The 19,477-nt window shown below is 47.2% G+C and overlaps 1 long non-coding RNA gene and 1 pseudogene across 2 annotated transcripts in view; one reads left to right on the top strand and one right to left on the bottom strand.

Moving 5' to 3' along the window:
• Positions 1-5,431: 5,431 nt before the first annotated feature.
• Positions 5,432-19,477, bottom strand: part of LOC142830723 (uncharacterized) — a 74,201-nt gene continuing 60,155 nt past the window's right edge. For both annotated transcript variants that reach the window (XR_012906166.1, XR_012906165.1), the window contains 2 exons: positions 10,076-10,109; positions 5,432-8,592 (listed from right to left, as the gene is read on the bottom strand). This is a non-coding gene — a long non-coding RNA (uncharacterized LOC142830723). The remainder of the gene's footprint in view (positions 8,593-10,075; positions 10,110-19,477) is intronic.
• On the top strand, positions 15,697-17,066 carry LOC102459919 (alpha-1,4-N-acetylglucosaminyltransferase-like; annotated as a pseudogene).

The raw sequence follows: 19,477 nt of genomic DNA, 5'->3' as shown, positions 1-19,477 counted from the left end.
ATATATAAGGGCAAGAAAAGAAAGAAGTGACTTGTGTTAATGAAGCTAATCATCTCAGGGTGGAAGAGGTTCATTCACAGCAGTTGATGTGGAGATTTAGATATCAAGAGAGGGGAAACTGCCTTTGTAGTGCGCTAACCAGTTACAATCTTTACTCAGTCCTAAGTGGCTAGTATTGAATTTGCAAAGGAATTTGAATGCAGCTGTCTCCCTTTGTCATAGGGATGAGAAATTCTTTTGCAGAAAGATGGCTACTTTCAAATCCATAACTGACTGTCCAGGCTGGTTAAAATGTTCCCCTACAGATTTTACACCGCAGAAGTAGGTCTCAGTGTGGCTTAGTGGCTAGGGCATTCACCTAGTGAGTATAGGGTGGTGGATTCTAGTCCTGTTCTCTCTCAGGGTATGTCTACACTACAAAGTTAGTTCGAACTAACGGACGTTAGTTTGAACTAACTTTCATAGGCGTTACACTAGCGCTCCGTTAGTTCGAATTTAATTCGAACTAACGGAGTGCTTATTTAATTCGAACTAACGGAGCGCTTAGTTCGAACTAGGTAATCCTCATTCCACGAGGATTAAGCCTAGTTCGAACTAGCTAGTTCGAATTAAGGGGTGTGTAGACTCTTAATTCGAACTAGTGGGAGACTAGCCCTCTCCAGGTTTCCCTGGTGGCCACTCTGGCCAACACCAGGAAAACTCATCTGCTCCCCTCCCAGCACCGGACCCCTTAAAGGGGCACGGGCTGACTACAGTGCTCGTGCCAGGTGGAAGCCTGCCAGCACCCAGCCAGCAGACCCTGCACCTGGCACGGATCGAGCCACCCACCCGATGCCCCCCAGCCCTCCCCCTCTTCCCGGGACAAGGCTGGCGGCTCCTGGGAGCTAGCCCGAGACCGCAAGAGGCGGGCTCCCGCCTGGGCTAGTGCAAACATCGTGGACCTCATCCACGATCTCCGCACTAGGCACAGGAAAGTGGCCGTCTAGGGCAGGAGAGCTGCCAGCCTGGCCACCCAGGAGCAGGTGTGCAAGAGAATCAAGGGGGTCCACTGAGACCCCCGACCCTGAGCCCTGAGCTTACAATGCCCGTCCTGGGTCAGACCAAAGGTCCATCTAGCCCAGTAGCCTGTCTGCCGACAGCGGCCAACCCTAGGGACCCTGGAGGGGCTGGACCGAAGACAGTGACCAAGCCATTTGTCTCGTTCCATCCGTCTCCAGCCTTCCACAAACCTTGGGCAGGGACACCACTCCTACCCCCTGGCTAATAGCACTCCATGGACCCAACCTCCATGACTTGATCTCACTTCCCTTTAAACTCTGTTCTAGTTCTAGCCTTCACAGCCTCCTGCAGCAAGGAGTTCCACAGGTTGACTCTTTGCTTTGTGAAGAACAACTTTCTGTTACTAGTTTGAAGCTTGCTACCCATTCCTTTCCTTTGGTGTCCTCTAGTCCTTCTTTATGGGAACTAATGAAGAACTTTTCTGTATGCACCCTCTCCACCCAACTCCTGCTTTTAGAGACCTCTATCCTGTCCCCCCTCCGTCTCCTCTTTTCTAAGCTGAAAAGTCCCAGTCTCTTTAGCCTCTCTTCATATGGGACCTGTTCCCAACCCCTGATCATTTTAGTTGCCCTCCCCTCTCCCAGCCTCTCTCTTCCCCTCTCCCACCTCCTTTTCCCAGTCTCCCCCACTTTTGTTCAATAAAGACAGATTCCATTTTGGAAGACACTTTATCTTTATTTTGTACATCAAGAAGAGGGGCTAGGGAAGGGTAAGTGGAAGGAGGTGAGGGAAGAATGGGGCACGAGCCCCCGATGAGGAGGACTGGGCTGGCTCTGCGGGCTTCTGGGGGTGGAACCTCTCCTGCAGCCCCCCAATTGCCCTCTCTCCCGAGATGGCAGCCTGCGGCAAGTGCAGCCGGGCTGATGGCCGAATGCTGTGATGTGCCCAGTGTGGGTAGTCCGGGCAATCCAAGCCAGGACTGCTTTGCAAGCGGGGCACCCCTGAGAACTGTCTGTCCGGGGTGGGGGTCGGGACCCTTTAAGCACAGCCCTCAGCTAGCCTGAGACAGCATCTCCACGTTCTAAGTCCTCATCTGATGCCCTGCCGGCACTGCTTCCGAATTAACGTTGTAGTGTAGACATACCCTTAGTGTTTTGAGCATTGGCCTGCTAAACCCAAGGTTGTGAGCTCAGTCCTTGAAGGGGCTATTTGGTGCAAAATCTGTCAGGGATGGTACTTGGTCCTGCTGTGAAGGCAGGGGACTGGAATCAAAAACATTTCAGGGTCCCTTCCAATTCTAGAAGATAGGTATCTCAGTTCATTATTTTTTTTACTTGACGAACAATGAACTGTAAGCGTGGCCAATACACATTTGAATAATTTGGCTGTGACCTTGCAGTCAAGTGTGTACGCCATGGCTGCTTGCCGAAAAAGGACCCAGACAGGTGACTTAGTCATGTGACAAACGGTATTTTGAGAGTTACCTTCACACAAGGAGAACAATGGAATTCCCTCCAGTTGGGCAAGGGTATAAAAAGGGCCCCAGAGTTTCCTCCATTTGTCTTCACTCCAGCTCGTCATGTCAGAAGCAGTTTTGCCATGAATTGGGCCCAGGACTGATGCCCCCTCCTAGCACAGGATGTATTCCAGAGACTTATGAGACAGCAGACTTTCCATGTCGGCTATAAGCCTGCACCAGGAACTTTGCAACTGGCGTACGTATGTAACCTGATTACTTTAAACTTTACTCTCAACCTTTTCTTTCTTCCTTTCATTAATAAACCTTTCGATGTTAGATACTAAAGGATTGGGCCAGCCTGCGCTTTTGGATAAGATCTGAGGTAAAAGTTGACCTGGAAATGGGACTGCTGCTTTAGGATTGGAAGGATCTGTTCAGAGATTGTGGGATTGGTTTTCATAACCTCTCATCCGAGTGAGGTGCGGTGCTGGCTGTGACACAGGGAAAGCTGGAGTGTCTCAGGGGATTGCTCGTGTGACTTCTTGCTGGCCAGTGCGGCAAACAGAAGTGCTCTTTGTGACTGGTTCGGGGTCCTACAGTGGAAGTCCCCCCTCGTGGGTTATAAGCAGCCCTGGTCCTAAACACTTACCCTCTCGGCGGTGCCCCCAGAATCTGTTATAGTCACGCTTGGATCCACAGAACCAGGTCAGTGAAGCTTTGGATCAGGACCCCCACGTGCTTCTAAATTTGGACTTTGGGATTGAGAGTTTGGTTGGTTAAAGTGTAGCCACGTAGCTAAAGTGTAGCTTTATGCAAAGTCATGTGAACTCTGCCAGCCACCCTTTCTGAGAGCAGAAAGGACCTTTACCTTCTGGTAAAGCTGCACCAGCCAGAATATTGTGTCTAAAGCTGATTCCAAGGCAGAGATAGAGTCTGATTATTTTGTTTTATGTTTTAAAATTAGTATTGTCAAACATGTAAAATGGCATGATGATTAGGGTTTTTTTTAATTGTAATTAGATATTCCTGCTTAAATATTCATATTGTGTCTATGTACCAAAGAAATCAATTCTGGTTTGTGTGTGTGAATGAGGCATGTGTGTTACGAGATAAGCGTGAAGGCCAGATACTCTAGGAAGGAGCGGAGGACAGATGTAAAAGTGCCAGGAGATTCCTGTATGCCCCCACCGAACTGCGGATGATGGGCAGATAAAGATGAGGCAAGCACCTATCCATTGGGACAAGATAACTATGATACGAGAAGAACAACGTAAGCAAACAAGCACTCTTAAAAGCACAGTTAATTACAGCATGATGTAAAACTTACGAAGGAAAATGACTATGAGAAGGGACAACTTTGGCATGAAACTTTGGGCTATGTCCTGTCAAAGACGGGAGCATCGGTCTGGACTGCTAGAGCCCCCGCTTCTCCATCCGTGATCCATCCAGTTGGCGATGGACCACGCACTGCTAAATATAACATCAACTGGTGGGACAGTGTGCATGTGTATGTCTGAATGCGTGTAAGCCTATGCTAATTGCTTTGCCATGGTATTCTCAATAAACAGGGCATATTGCCTTTTACCCCATAAAGATCCCCTCCCTCCCCCCAGCCGTACTTCTTGTAAGCATAACAAAAGAGCAGTTGCCATGAGTCAACAAGAATATGAGGATCTTAGAATAAAAGACCTGAGAGACCCATACCCAGAGAAAGCCGCAAAGTGTGAACTGCAATCTTTGCTAATGGACAGAGATGCTGCAGAAGAAATCTCAGAGTGCAGGAGATGTTGAAAAAAGCGGAGCTCTATTAGGAACAAAAACTTGCCGAGATTCATGTAAGGGAGAAGCAAAGGAGCGCTGAGCTGGAGAGAGGAGCTGCTGAAAGAGAGAAAGAAGTCCAGGCCAGGCGAATGGAGCGACCAGCAGCAGAGGAGAGACTCAGCGAAGCTGAGCAGGGAGTTGCCAGACTAAACTCCAGATCAAGGGGGAAATGGGAAGAGCGGCAGAGACGGTATCCGCTTGGGAGTCGTGTGTCACTGTGTTGCTCTGTGCTTTGATGATGACATGGTAGAAATGTGCAATCCGGCTGATGTCATGCATTCAGACTCCTTTGGGGCTGGTCTAACTCTCCTGTCCCCTGTGACTACCAGGGAGATTTTGGGAAGGGGGAGGAGGGAATTGACTTGGGGCAGTTGTCTGTGTCTAGCCAGTTTTACTGTGACCAATGGGAGAGTTTCTCTCAGTGTCTGCCTGAGGGAGAGAGCTGTGTGTCTGGCAGGAGGTTGCTGAAGGCCTGTGTCAGGCTCAGAGGCGAGGCTGGAATTCATTCAAGGACAGGAGGCACTCAGAGATCAGGACGATGTTTCTGTGCAGCAGATTCCAGTCCGGCTGAAGCCGTGACTGAGGAAAAGATCAAGTTTGTGGCGCTGCTGGACGGAGGCCTAGTAAAGCTTGTGGAAGAGAAACCTGCCCAGGAAGAACCCGATTTGTTGCAAATAGCTCTGTGGGATCAGCCCCGGTGTGTGGAGACCAGCTGGAGCCAGCCAGATGCTGGGACAGAGGGGAGACTGTCTCCAAGGGTTCATCTGCCTGGAGGGCAGAGTTTCTCTCCAGTGCTTTGGGTGGGGAAGGGGCCTCTCAGCTTGCTATAGCTGAGGATAATGCAGCTGTCCCATAGGTTAACTCTAGATTGTAGCCCTCGAAAGGTATTGAGCCAAGGATGACAAAAAGAACGGTACATGTGCACTTGCAATGGTTTTGTTCTTGTTGCTGGTGTCCACTTTTGTAACCAATGTGCTGCTGCTACCCAGAACTGTAAACCTGCCCAATGCGCATGATCTTTTGGAAAAATCCCAGAACATGTTCAGCGTGGTACATAATGACACACTGTACTGTAAAAGACCTACTAATACTTATATTTCCCAGTTGTTGGTGCCTGTAATTTGTGCTACATGAGCAGGAAAACTGAGGCACACCGCCATCTTTCTTTCATGGGAAAATGCCAAGAATTCTACACTATGGAGAATACGAATATCTACATTAACGTGGTGTTTATTTGGTTCCAGACATCGGCCAGAGCTTGTAGGGATAAATTAACTATTTTCTTTAGCTCTTGGCCGACTCACCTAAGACGTATAGAAATCATGCTGCAAAAGTAGATCAAATCCAATGTTGTTCTAAGCAATTATTGCCTTGGATTTGTCACAGTATTCAGTGAAAGGCGAAAGATTTATACGATTTGAAGAGAAACCGGAGTATTATGACTTATCATATTGTGTTTCTACTGTTAATGTGCTATTCTGCTATTCATGTGCATGTCAGAGTCTTGTATTTAGAGTGATAAATATTGGCCATGTTCTGACATTCCAAGTATTTGCTTCATAGAGCTATCAACAGGCTTCTCTCGCCTATTGTAACAGGGTGACTAGTCAAGTGAAACAAAGTACTTGATTGGCAATGAACCTTAACTGTTGCCAATACACATTTGAGGAAAGTTGCTGTAAACCTCAGCCTTTTCGTTCTTTCTTTAATAAACCTTTAGATGTTAGATTGCAAAGAACTGACACAGTGTGCTCTCCTGGATAAGATCTGAGGTATAAATTGACCTGGGAATGGGGCTAGTCCTTTGGGATTGGAAGAACCTATTCAAGGTTGGTGCAATTAGTTTTCATAACCTCTCATCCGTGTCGGGTGCGATGCTGGTTGTGACACAGAGAGTGTCTGAGGGGTTTCTCATAGGACTTCCTGCTGGCCAGTGCGGCAAACAGAAGTGCTCTTTGTGACTGGTTCAGTCGCGTTTTAGTGTAAGTCCACCGCTCTTGGGCTGTAAGTAGCCCTGTTTCTAGCATTCACCCTCATTTCACCCTCTCAGCAAAATAAATAGAGGAGAAGTGGGGAGTAGAAAAAAGGAAGGGAGTGGGAAACAAGGAGCAGAGGTTATGATTTAAAAAAAATCTGATGTAAATTAAAAAACTGATTTTTAATATTTATTTTAAAAAATCATTTATTTGTATCCACCCTGGAAATAATCCAAAGCAATGACATCATTTGAAATCCTGTCTTGTATCTCAGCGGTAATGAAAGAATCACTGACTTTGTTTTTGTCAGGACTCATTTGTCCAAGGACAAGCAAGAATGTTAAAGGGGGTCAAAATAGGGCTCGGGCTCTTTTTTGTCTTCGTCCTGGCCTTTGTCTATAAACGTTTCCTGCCACGTGGCCACACCTTCTTTTGGACGCCGAGTCCTGAGCCGTTCCCGTCACAAAAGGATGATGTGAAACAGACCAGTGGCATCATCTTTGTGGAGACCGCAGACCGCTTGCACATTCCTCCGTTGGCTTCATATTCTGTGGAATCTGCTGCCAGGGCCTACCCCAACAGTCCCGTTTGTTTCTTCATAAAAGGGCTGAAAAATAACGTGTAACCCATCTTCTGGATAGGGCCGGCAGCAACCAGGGCCGGGTTTAATACCTAGCGGTCCATCCCACACAGAACCAGCTCACGCCCCCACCCAGTAGCCTGGGAAATTCACACATCCCTGGGCACCTCTGAGAATCAATGCTTCCCCACTCGCAAGCACAGAGTCTGAGTGTAGAAAAGAACTTTTAATGAAAGAGAGAGAAAGAAGTGACATGGCATTAACTTGGGAAAATACCATGAACAGAGTGTATAACTCCCTATGAGTAACCATCCCAGATCAAATGGATTGAGCAATGACCTTGGCCTCTCAGGTTCACTAGTCCAACAAGGTAAGGATTCCATTCACTTACCTAAACTTTCCCCGTATCCCACTTCAAATGCCCCACTTACAGCTCTATCCACTCAGTGCAGACCGAGACACATCACCCTGACGACTTCCTTCATAGAGCCTGTTGTGATGCCACCTGTGTGCTGCCTTGCTGCCCTCCGGTCGTTCCCGCCAGCCGCTCTGCTGGCCACCTGCCGCTGCTCCTACCGGCTGCCCAATCCTACCTGAACCAACCAGCCGCTCTGCTGGCTGTGATAGGTCTGGCTCCAGGCCAAACCAAATCAGCTCTTAGTGATTTCAACTCTTTAGCCACCACCTAGGTTGGCAAAAGATTCCAGCTTCCACTGGACTAGCAAAAAGACTCCTCACGGAGTCTGCTTTAGGTCTAGCCTTAAAAACAAGGGGGAAAGAGGCAGGTTGAGCCAGTCTTACGCTCACACCTGGCAGGCATAAAGCAGGCTCTCTCCTCCCCCATTTCAGTGCACTCACTCTAGAAGGGGGGGGGGGGCTTGTTCCTCGGAGACCTCTTACAATGATGGTGTCTCTCCTGCAAGCACTGGTGTCATATTTTACAGTTCCCACATTTAGGGGTAGCATGGTTTGTGACCTCCACAATGGCCCTGAATTAGTTACAATACATTCCATTCCATTCCAACACTGATCTTCCCTCAGCCCTGGCTGAATTGGATTTACAAAGCCACACCTCAGATTCCTTCCCCCTCCTAGCATGAGCTGTATTTACATATCAACAGTTAACAGTTAATTATCTTGCAGGGCTAAACAGTTGGAGTGAGCATACCCACCCCCAGGACAGCTCTCTCCTTTTAGCTGGCTGATAGCAAGCAGTAATTCAGCCCCTGCTTACATACACATGGCGGGATTCAAATTCCACTTCCGCAGCCTGGGCTCTTCTATCTGCGATGGAGAATGTCTTCCTCTCCCGAAGGAAACTGTTTTCCAAGAGACACCTCTGTTCCCATGGTATCATAAAGTCAGAGGAAACATGAAAGGGGAAATATTTTTTAACAAGATTCAAAATAGAAGTGGAGGGAAATGAAGGTTTTGCACAATTTATTCAGGTTTTGAAGCTGTTATTTTGTTGCACAGAGTGTGGGTCCCTTTTCATGAAATTTTCCCATGCATTAAATATTCATTGAAATTGTAATGGGCATTGTCCATTTCCTGAGGGCAGGAGTTCTGGCAAATGGAGCATTTCCATCGTCATTTCAGTATTTATATTGTCTCAAAGTGGTGAATCGCCCCCTTTCCAGAAAGGCAAGAGGTCAATACAAACGTATTTCACACATCATGAATGTAAAGTGAAGATTTGCTGTTTGGGAAATATGATTTCAGCGCTTGGTGAAGATGTCCGGCAGTCACGGAAATGTCTGGGCACAAGATTTAGAAGCAAGAGAGAAATTCAGAGGTCAGTTTGGGTGGGGAGCTCTAGTCTTTACCAGCTCCTCTCAGAAGGATTGTTTTAAGAATCCTCCTAAATGTTAGGAGCTAGGATCACTAAAGTTGGTAGGAAGCTTTCTCTTCTCATAACTTAAAAACAAGGTAAGACTTCAGTTGTGCCAGGAAATTGGGATGTTCCTAGAATGGGATTGCTCCTCACAAAACTGTACAGAAAAGGCCGGTGAAAGGAGACGCCAGGGGTGAGCTCCCTTCTCCCCATTGGGGACTGCCCCGTCTCTGAGCCCCCCCCCGGTGTACCTTTAGAGGGAGATAGCCCCCCCGATTCATAGGGGGACATTGCTGTCTGTGCAACTTGACCGATTTCCATAACGTGGAGGATATAAATTGTCAGAACATTTCCTTCCTGCATCTTCAGTGTTTCTACCCCATCCCCTACTTATCATGGAATCGGTACTTTGAGGTCTGGGAGAGAAGCCCCAACTTCAACAACTCCTATTCTATGCATCTATGCAAGTACGTGGACCAGGAACACAAGCCTGTGATTGCAGGAAGTAACACCTTAGTGGAAAATCTCTTCAAAACACACTGCCCCACCACGTACAAGGCCCTTATTCAAGGCCCAGAAGGCAGTGGTCCATAGGCAACAAAACAAAACTGACTGACGGCATCTAGCAGAATGAGGTGACCCCAGCAGCCCTGACAGTCCTGGGACTAAATCAATTGTGCACAACATGAATCTCCTCTGAGTCAGTGACTGCCTTTTTCTGTCTGCAGGTGACTTGGTAGGAGAGAACCTCTCAGAATCCACCTCTTCTCCCAAGGTTCGCCAGGAGCGAATGAAATCAGTTGGCAAGCAAGGGTGTAAATACCATTGGGGATGACTTCATAAGTATGTCTGGTTTTAGGGAACATTTTCCAGAGCACCTAAGTGATCTAGGAGCCTGAGTCCTCATGTGAAAGGTCACATTGGCTGTGGGTTCCAAAGCTCCACTGGAAATAAGGGCGACTCAGGAACCAAAGGGCCAGATGTTCAACAGCGTTTAATGACAACAGATGTCCCATAGGGCTTTAGAAAATCCCATTGGGCATCTGTCCTCCCCTTCAGGTACCTGAATGCCTTTCAGAATTTGTTCCCCCAGCTGTTTCTAAGCAAGCACTTGGCTTGTGACAGTGAAAGCGTTACAAAAAAACCCTACAAGCAGCTAGGGTTGCCAGGTGTCTGGTATTGACCCTGACTGTCTGGTATTTTCACCTCTTGTCTGGTAAAAAAATTCAGAAAATACTGGACACCTAAAATGTCCGGTATTTTCTGTTTTTTTTCCCTGCCAGGAGGCCAAAATACTGGATACCTGGCAACCCTACAACACAATCAGCAACCGGGCCCAGGCCCTGGATCCCCCAGTCTTCTCGCCAGGAGCCCCAGGATGCTACCCCCACCCCTCCGCCACTTACCTCTTACTTGGTTCTGCAGAGGATTCTCTTCTGGCTGAAACAGAAAAACAAGATGGCCGTCAGCCAAAAAAAAGCCTCCTTTTAAAGGTGCCATGCTTAATAACTGCTGTCAGGGTCATTTTTTGTTTTACTCGACAACTTTGGTCTCCCACTTTTTTTTTCCACAGTGTTTTTTTTGGGGGAGGGTGGTTTTGTTATTTTTGGTTGAATCATCTGTTAACCATACAAGCAACTACACGCATGTCAATCAGTTTGTCAGAGGCCTGACCCCCCTCCCACCCCGGCATCTCTAGCAGGCCAGTACTCAGCGTCGGCCCTTCCAAGCCTTCCCTAAGGATGAACGGTCCCCTTAGATGATCCGGTTTCTGGATCAAGAAGCAGACCCCGAGCCAGTTTAAACTCGGCCTATTGACCCCAAACCCCTTCCTGTGCCTGTGGGTGCCGGGAGACTGAATTGTGAAGCAGGGTGGGGAGTCCCCCCAAGGGGCTGGGTTCGCTCTGGAGGACTTACACGTGAGTGACTCCCCACCCCACCCCCCACACACACTTTTATTAGCATCTGCAAGACTGAGCTCCCCGCCCGAAGCCGACAACAAAAGCAGGAATTCAGTCCAATCAGGTTTGCCCAGGCTCTTGCAGGAAATTGGCCTGTTACAGTGTTTTTACAGCTCAGAATTGTGTGTTATTGGCCTGCGCTAGCTCTGGAAACCCGGTGTGAGCAGGCAAAGAGCCAACAACCTCCAATCTAGTTGTTTCCCTGTCGACCGTGGGGCTGCTGCACCTCGTCATTTAACCATGTTGTTTCACAGACGCCAGATCCCTTCCCAGGCCTTTTGTGCCAGGGGCCCTGTCTGTGGCAGAGCCGGTCCCCTGCGGACAAGGAGCACCCCGTGGCCGGTCCCACAGCTCCAAAGGGTCACCATTGCAAGCAGGGTGAAGGCAGCGTGCCCCAAGGACGTTCTGGTGTGGGACAGGAGAGGCCATGTGCGCCCGTTGGTGTGGAACACATTGGTGCAGACTAAACGAACCCTCTGCTGTGGAGTGAAGTGCCATGTCGACAGGCCCTTGTCTCTGAGCCCCAGGCCAGGCCTTGATGACTGGACCCTCCTTCCATCCCAGGGCACCAAGTTGCGCCCTCCCCTGAGGGGAACAAACATCAGTCCATGGGTCTAGCTGTGCCAGGGCCCACACTGGAGTCCGGGAGAGGCTGAGGCTGGGCTACAGGCACACACAGGGGTTCCTCTGAGCCTGCTGGGACCCCCAGGCTGTGGGGTATGAGGCCCGTGTCCCTCTCTAGCTGAGGGAGAACGTGTGTCACAGACGCAGGCCGAAGGGAGGGCCCTGTGTTTGTCTCCCTGGGAACGGGTGTGTCTGGTTCTGGGTACGTCACCCTGCCCACGGCCTCGCAGCCTGGGCCGACCCACTGGGGTGTGCGAGGTTGGCGCTAGCGCTCCCCACACAGCTGTGCACATGGCACTGCGGGGTTGTGACTTTGGCTGGGGCTGAGGCTGTGAAGCCCAGAGAGACGGGGCTGCAGCCCAGAGCCGGGCACACCCCACTCCTCACCCTCCACGGGGCCGGCATGGGAGGGGGCTGGTAGGGCTTTTTATGGAGGAAATATAAAACTGAAACCTTGAAACTACCTGAATCATTGCCTTAGGGAGACGGGGCGGAGGGGGAATGTGGCTTCCTGTGCACCACAGCCCATTGCTCTTCAAGCTCCCAGGTCACCTCTGTGCCTGTTTGAGTCAAGGTGAAGAGCTGAAAACACAGTTTATTTGGAGGCCACAGGACAGAATGCTGATCAGCCCATGGCACTGAAAGGAGACATGGAGATAGAATGACATGGATACTCCCCAACCCTGGGCACCCCCAGGCTCCCCAAGTCTCCTGTAGGCACATGTTGTAGATGCTGATTTTCCACATCCCTGGAACAGATATTTTACATGTGGTCCCCCAAAAGCCAAAGGTCTGGGGCTATTTGGACCCCCCTAAGATGACATGTGCACTCCCCTTTTAGATAAACGTCTGCCCTCTGATTAATTAAAATCAGGCTTAGCTCTGATTTTAACCTTTGGCTGTGGTTTTCCTTAAGGGACTTCAGCTCTCTTAAAAAAACTGGGTGAAATATTTTGAACATTTTTTTTTCTTTTTTTCCCCCTGAAATGTGAAAAAGTGGGTGAACTGAAACATTTGACAAATGTACCCAGAATTCACCAGAGTGTGTTGGTTGGGGAAACCAGACTCCAAGAGGATCAACATGCTTTGCTCCCAACATGATTGAAACAACAGGCTGGGATGCAGAACAACTTTTCCTTTCCCAATTTATTTCAAAGTTAGTGTTAAAGAAGGTTTTAAAAAATCCCGGGACAGTGAACGAGATGTTTCCTGGACAGCGAATTTCATTTCAACATTCTTTGTTCACTAACTGTACTTTAAAATAAATAACCTGGCAGAGGCTGAATTTGCACTCATAGGCCAGAGCTTCCAGGGTCCTCTCCGGAGAATTCTGATGCAGTTTAAGAAAATAAGAACAGACATTCTAGAGCAGACTGTGTAGCCCACAGCCCTGTCTTCCGACTGTCATGGGGTGTCTACCCACACAGGACTGGTAGCCTTTCTAAAAAGGCCAGAGGGTGATACAAATGTTGAATCTGAAAAATTTCAGTGAGCATGAATGTAAATTGAGGATTTATAGTTGGGGAATCACGACTCTCTTGCTTGGTGAAGGTGTCTGACAGTCACGAAAATGTCTGGGCACAAGATTTAGAAGCAAGAGAGAAACTGAGAGGTCAATTTAGGCAGTGAGTTCCAATCTTTACCCGCTCCTCTCAGAAGGGTTGTTTTGAGAGTTCACTCCCCTTTGAGTTCTTATTTTGGCCTGTTTGAAAACACAGGCTGGCATCCTCTTTAACGTTAAGAGCTAGGATCGCTAAAGTTGGTAGAAAGCTTTCTCTTCTCATAACTTAAAGGAAGGTCAGGGTGTGGTTGTGCTAGGAATACAGGATGTGCCTGGAATGGGATTGTGTCTCAGGAAACCACATAGAAAAGAGAATCACCAAGGATGTGCAAGGAGCTGCCAGGGGGCGAGCTCCCCATCCCTGTTGGGAACTTTCCCCGCCCTGTGTCTCCCACCCATCAGGCGCTCTTTAAGAAAGGCAGGGAGCTGAAGCTCCTTCCCTCCCAATTCATAGGGGGACATTGCTGGCTGTTCCCCTTTGTCAGGGAGCGAGGGGGAAGTGCACAGTTGGCTGCATTCCTCACTCTGTCTGGGGAGTACAAAGTACAGATGACTGTGGACCTGCCCCAGCCATTGGACATGAGCCCGTCCCCCAGTTGTGCCCGCGGAAACTGAATCGGCCATGGAGAGACACTTCTCACCTGGTCCCAAGCTGCTACTGTGAGAGAGGGCTGGGGTAGTCCTCCCTCCCTGGGGCAGCCTGCATCCTGAACCCCTCCTCTCCATCCCGAAGCAATGATTTCAAGGAGGAACAACAAAAATGAATCAAGTTAAGGCCCCGAGCAAGGCTGGGTAAATCGTTAAGTTTGTTTGTAAATGAAATCTGAGAATCTGGAGATTAAATCAGCAGCTGGGTGTACTATTGCTACACCCGCCCTCCCTGCCCCCTATCACCTGAGACCTGAATTCTCTCGCTTTTTATGCTCTGCAAAGATTGCCAGGAGGGGCCCATTCCAAAGCTCTCGAATTCAATGAGAATCTCTCAGTGGATTCACACGGGCTTTGGGTTCGACAGTGACTGTGTTATTTGAGATGGGGGGCTGTTTGGGGAAGCAAGAGCTAATGATTCATGATAATGAAGGGTAACAAGGATGAAGGGGAACTGCATAAAACAGTCAAGTTAAACTGTAATAAGACACTGACAGCAGATGGCATTCACCCAAGAGTTCTGAAGCAACTCAGCTATGCAGACGCAGAACTACTAACTTTAGTGCCAGTGGGGTGTCCGTGTTAGTCTGCATTTTCAAAAACAAGGAGGAGTGCTGTGGCACCTTAAAGATGAACAAATACATTTGGGCATAAGACGATCCATGACGAAGTGGGTCTTTGCCCACAAAAGCCTATGCCGTGTTAGTGTTTAACTGTTAGGCTGTGTCTACACTGCACCCCTTTTCCGGAAAAGGGATGCAGATTAGACACTTCGGAATTGCAAATCCGCAGGGGATTTAAATATCCCCGCGGCATTTGCATTTACATGGCTGCTGCTTTTTTCCGGCTTGGGAATAAACCGGAGAAAAGCGCCAGTCTAGATGCGATTCTCCGGAAAATAAGCCCTTTTCCGGAGGATTTCTTAAAAGTAGGAATAAGAAATCCTCCGGAAAAGGGCTTATTTTCTGGAGAATCGCGTCTAGACTGGTGCTTATCCCTAAGCCGGAAAAAAGCGGCAGCCATGTAAATGCAAATGCCGCGGGGGATATTTAAATCCCCGCGGATTTGCAATGCCAACTTGTCACATTAGCATCCCTTTTCCGGAAAAGGATGCCAGTGTAGACGTAGCCTTAGTGTTTAAGGTGCCACAGGACTCTTCACTGTACTTTGCAACCTATCCTTTAATTCAATTTTTGGAGGATAGCTAATGTGACACCAGTTTTTAGAAAGGGCTCCAGAGATGGTCCCAGCAATTTCAGGCCAATAAACCTGACTTCAGTACCCGGCTGTCTGGTGGAAATTATAGTGAAGGACCATATTTCCAGACATGTAGACGAACATAATTAATTGGGGACGAGTCAACATAGTTTTTGTAAAGGGAAATGCCTCACCAATCTACTAGAATACTTTCTGTGGGCAAACAATCATGTGAACGAGGGTGATCCAGTGGATATAGTGTACTTAGATTTTCAGAAAGCCTTTGACAAGGTCCCTTACCAAAAGCTCTTATGCAAAGTTAGCGGTCATGGGGTAAAAGGGAAGGTCTTCTCACGGACTGGTAACTGGTTAAAAGATAGGATTTAATAGGTAGGAATAAGTGGTCAGTTTTCAGAATAGAGAGAGGTAAATATCGGTGTCCCCCAAAAGTCTGTTCTGGGATCCATCCTATTCAAACAAGTCATAACTGATCTGAAAAACCAGGGCCAACAGTGAGGTGGCAAAGTCAGCAGATGATAGAAGACTGCTCAAGATCGTTAAGCTCCAGGAAAATGGTGAAGAGCTCCAAAAGGGTCTATCAAACCTGGGTGACTGAGCAACAAAATGGCAGATGAAATTTAATGTTGGGAAATGCAAAGTAAACCACCTTGCAAAACTTAATCTCAAACTATACAAGTAAAATCATGGGAGCAAAATTAGCTCTTACCACTCAGGAACGAGATCTTGGAGTTATTGTGGATAGTCCTCTGACAACGTCTGCTCAGTGTGCAGCAGCAGTCAAAAAAGCAAACATAATCTTGGGATTAATTAGGAAAGTGATAGATAGAAAGATAGAAAATACATAAATCCATGCTGTGCCCACATCCTGAATATGGCATGCCGGTGTGGTTGCCTCATCCCACAAAAGATATACTGGAATTGGAAAATGTTCAGAAAAGTGCAACAGAAACAATAATGGGTAGGGAACAGATTGTGCGTGAGAAGAAACTGGGACTTCTCATCTTGGGGAGGAGATATGATTGAGGTCAGTAACATTAAGTAGCAGTAAGGAAGTGATATTTACTCCTTATTACACAAGAAGGGGTCACCAAATGAAAACAGGCAGCAGGTTGAAACAAAAAAGAAAGTATTTCTTCACACAGGGCATAGTCAACCTGTGTTTTTGGCCAGAGGATGTTGTGAAGGCCAGGACTATAACAGGGTTCAAAAAGGAACTAGATAAAATCATGGAAATTAAGTTCATCAATGGCTATTGGCCAGTAGGGGCAGGAATAGTGTCCCTACATTCTGTCGACCAGAAGCTGGGAATGGGTGACAGGGGAGGGATCACTTGACGGTTCAGCGTTCTGTTCACTCCCTGTGGAGCACCTGGCATTAGTCACTCTCTGACTAATACTCTCTGACAGGATACTGAGCTAGATACCGAGTGTTACCCACTAAGATCTTTCTTATGTTATTATGATTCAGATTCTCAGTATTTTGTATTGGTTGGATGTTTCTAACCAATTGTGCCTTGGACACACTCGTACAATAACACCGAACGAAAGCTACATCTGTTCTTGCCTTTTTCCAGCACTGTGTCACACCCGAACAAGAAATACGTCCATTAATTGAGGAAGGGATTACAGTTAGAACAGACACTGCTGAGAGTTTTCTACAGGACATAGCTAACAGAAGCAGGTGTTGAGATATTTCGAAGTGGTATCAATTGCATCTCCAAGATCCTTTTCCAACTCTTCAGGTAAATCCAGCGCAGGAAAGGTACTGGAGGCACATCAGCGCCGACGGTATGAGACTTTCACTCATCTGGAAAAATGGTGGGATCTACATGGACACTGATGTCATCTCCATCAGGCCTATTTCACTAGAAGACTTCCTGATAGCTGAGGATTTCCAGTTAGCCGGCAATGCAATTTTTGGCTTTTCTCGCCATCACAAGTTCATATGGGATTGCATGGGGGATTTTGTTCAAAACTACAGAGGAGACATTTGGGGCCACCAAGGTCCCAGCTTATTGACAAGGAGGCTCAAGGCATTGTGCCCTGTAACCAATTTCCATAAAGTGGAGGATATAAACGGTCAGAACATTTCCTACTTACATCCTCAGCGTTACGACCCTATTGCCTGCGGAGAAAGGAATCGGTACTTCCAAGTCTAGGAGAAAAGCTTCGACTTCAGCAACTCCTATTCTCTGCATCTGTGGAACTACATGAACTGAGAACACAAGCCTGTGGTTGCAGGAAATAACACCTTAGTGGAAAAACTCTTCAAAACATACTGTCCCACCACGTACAAAGTCCTTATTCAAGGCCCAGAGGCAGTGGTCCATAGGTAACAAAACAAGACTGAACAACTATCGAGACATATGTTGGGAAGCTAACACAGCGGGGCACAGGCTATCCAATAAGTTTCTGGACTGCAATGGAGACAACTTTCTGTTTCAGAAGGTTGAAAAAGCTACCAGAGGAGAAGCTGTTCTGGATTTGGTTTTAACAAATAGGGAGGAACTAGTTGAAAACTTGAAAGTGGAAGACAGTATGGGGGACAGTGATCATGAAGTAATAGAGTTCATGATCTTAAGGAAAGGTAGAAGGGAGACCAGCACAATTGAAGTAATGGATTTCAGGAAGGCAGATTTTGATAAGCTCAGAGAACTTGTAGGTAAGGTCCCATGGGAAGCAAGACATGGGAACTTGTAGGTAAGGTCCCATGGGAAAAACAACTGAGGAGAGTTGGAAGTATTTCAAAGGGACATTGTTAAGGGCCCAAAAGCAAACAATTCAGCTGTGTAGGAAAGATAGAAAATATGGCAAAAGACCAGCTTGGCTTAACAAGGAGATCTTGCATGATCTCAAAATAAAAAAGGAGTCATATAAAAAATGGAAACTAGGACAACTAACAAAGGATGAATATAGGCAAGCAACACGGGAATGCAGGGGCAAGATTAGAAAGGCAAAGGCACAAAATGAGATCAAACTAGCTACAGGCATAAAGGGAAACAAGAAGACCTTTCATAAATACATTAAAAGCAAGAGGAAGACCAAGGACAGGGTAGGCCCACTGCTTAGTGAGGAGGGAGAAGCAGTAACAGGAAACTTGGAAATGGCAGAGATGCTCAATGACTTCTTTGTTTCGGTCTTCACCGAGAAGTATGGAGGTGTGCCTAACGTAGTGAATACAAGCAGAGAGAGGGTAAGTTTAGAAGATAGGATACACACAGAACAAGTTAAAAATCACTTAGGAAAGTTAGATGTCAGCAAGTCACCAGGTCCTGACGAAATGCATCCCAGGCTACTCAAGGAGCTGGTAGAGGAGGTATCTGAGCCTTTAGCTACGATTTTTGAAAAATCATGGCAGACAGGGGAGATTCCAGAAGACTGGAAAAGGGCAAATATTGTGCCCATCTATAAAAAGGGGAATAAGAACAGCCCAGGAAACTACAGACGTCTGTCCCAGGGAAGATAATGGAGCAGGTAATTAAGGAAATCATATGCAAACACTTGGAAGATAATAAAGTGATAGGGAATAGCCAGCATGGGTTTGTGAAGAACAAGTCATGCCAAACTAATCTGATAGCTTTCTTTGATAGGATAACGAGCCTTGTGGATAAGGGAGAAGCGGTGGATGTCATATACCTAGACGTTAGTAAGGCATTTGATACGGTCTCGCATGATATTCTTATTGATAAACTAGGCAAATATAACTTAGATAGGGCCACGATAAGGTGGGTGCATAATTGGCTGGATAACCGTAGTCAGAGAGTTGTTGTTAACGGTTCTAAATCCTGCTGGAAAGGGATAACAAGTGGAGTTCCTCAAGGGTCTGTTTTGGGACCCGTACTGTTCAATATCTTCATCAATGATGTAGATATTGGGATAGAGAGTACGCTTATTAAGTTTGCAGATGATACCAAACTGGGTGGGGTTGCAACTTCTTTGGAGGATATGGACATAATTCAAAATGACCTTAGCAAGTTAGAGAAGTGGTCAGAGGTAAACAGGATGAGGTTTAATAAAGAGAAATGCAAAGTGCTCCACTTAGGAAGGAACAATCAGTTCCATACATACAAGATGGGAAGCGACTGTCTAGGAAGGAGCATGGCGGAAAGGGATCTAGGGATCATAGTGGACCACAAGTTGAATATGAGTCAACAGTGTGATGCTGTTGCAAAAAAAGCAAATATGATTCTAGGTTGTATCAACGGGTGTGTTGTAAGCAAAACTCGTGAAGTCATTCTGCCGCTCTACTCTGCACTAGTTAGGCCTCTGCTGGAGTACTGTGTCCAGTTCTGGGCGCCACATTTCAAGAAAGATGTGGAGAAATTGGAAAGGGTACAGAGAAGAGCGACAAGAATGATTAAAGGTTTAGAGAACATGACCTATGAAGCCAGGCTTCATGAACTGGGCTTGTTTAGTTTGGAAAAAAGAAGATTAAGGGGGGACATTATAGTGGTTTTCAAATATCTAAAAGGGTGTCACAAGGAGGAAAGAGAAAATTTGTTCCTCTTGGTTTCTGAGGACAGGACAAGGAGTAATGGGCTTAAAGTGCAGCAGGGGAGGTTTAGATTGGACATTAGGAAAGAATTCCTAACTGTCAGGGTGGTCAAATATTGGAATAAATTGCCAAGGGAGGTGGTGGAATCTCCCTCTCTGGAGATATTTAAGAACAGTTTAGATAGACATCTGTCAGGGATGGTGTAGACGGAGCTTGGTCCTGCCTTGAGGGCGGGGGGCTGGACTCGATGACCTCTCGAGGTCCCTTCCAGTCCTATTATTCTATGATTCTATGACGGCATC

This window comes from Pelodiscus sinensis, chromosome 10, assembly GCF_049634645.1.
Source record: "Pelodiscus sinensis isolate JC-2024 chromosome 10, ASM4963464v1, whole genome shotgun sequence".
Classification (NCBI taxonomy): domain Eukaryota; kingdom Metazoa; phylum Chordata; order Testudines; family Trionychidae; genus Pelodiscus; species Pelodiscus sinensis.
This window is presented reverse-complemented; position numbering and strand designations above follow the sequence as displayed.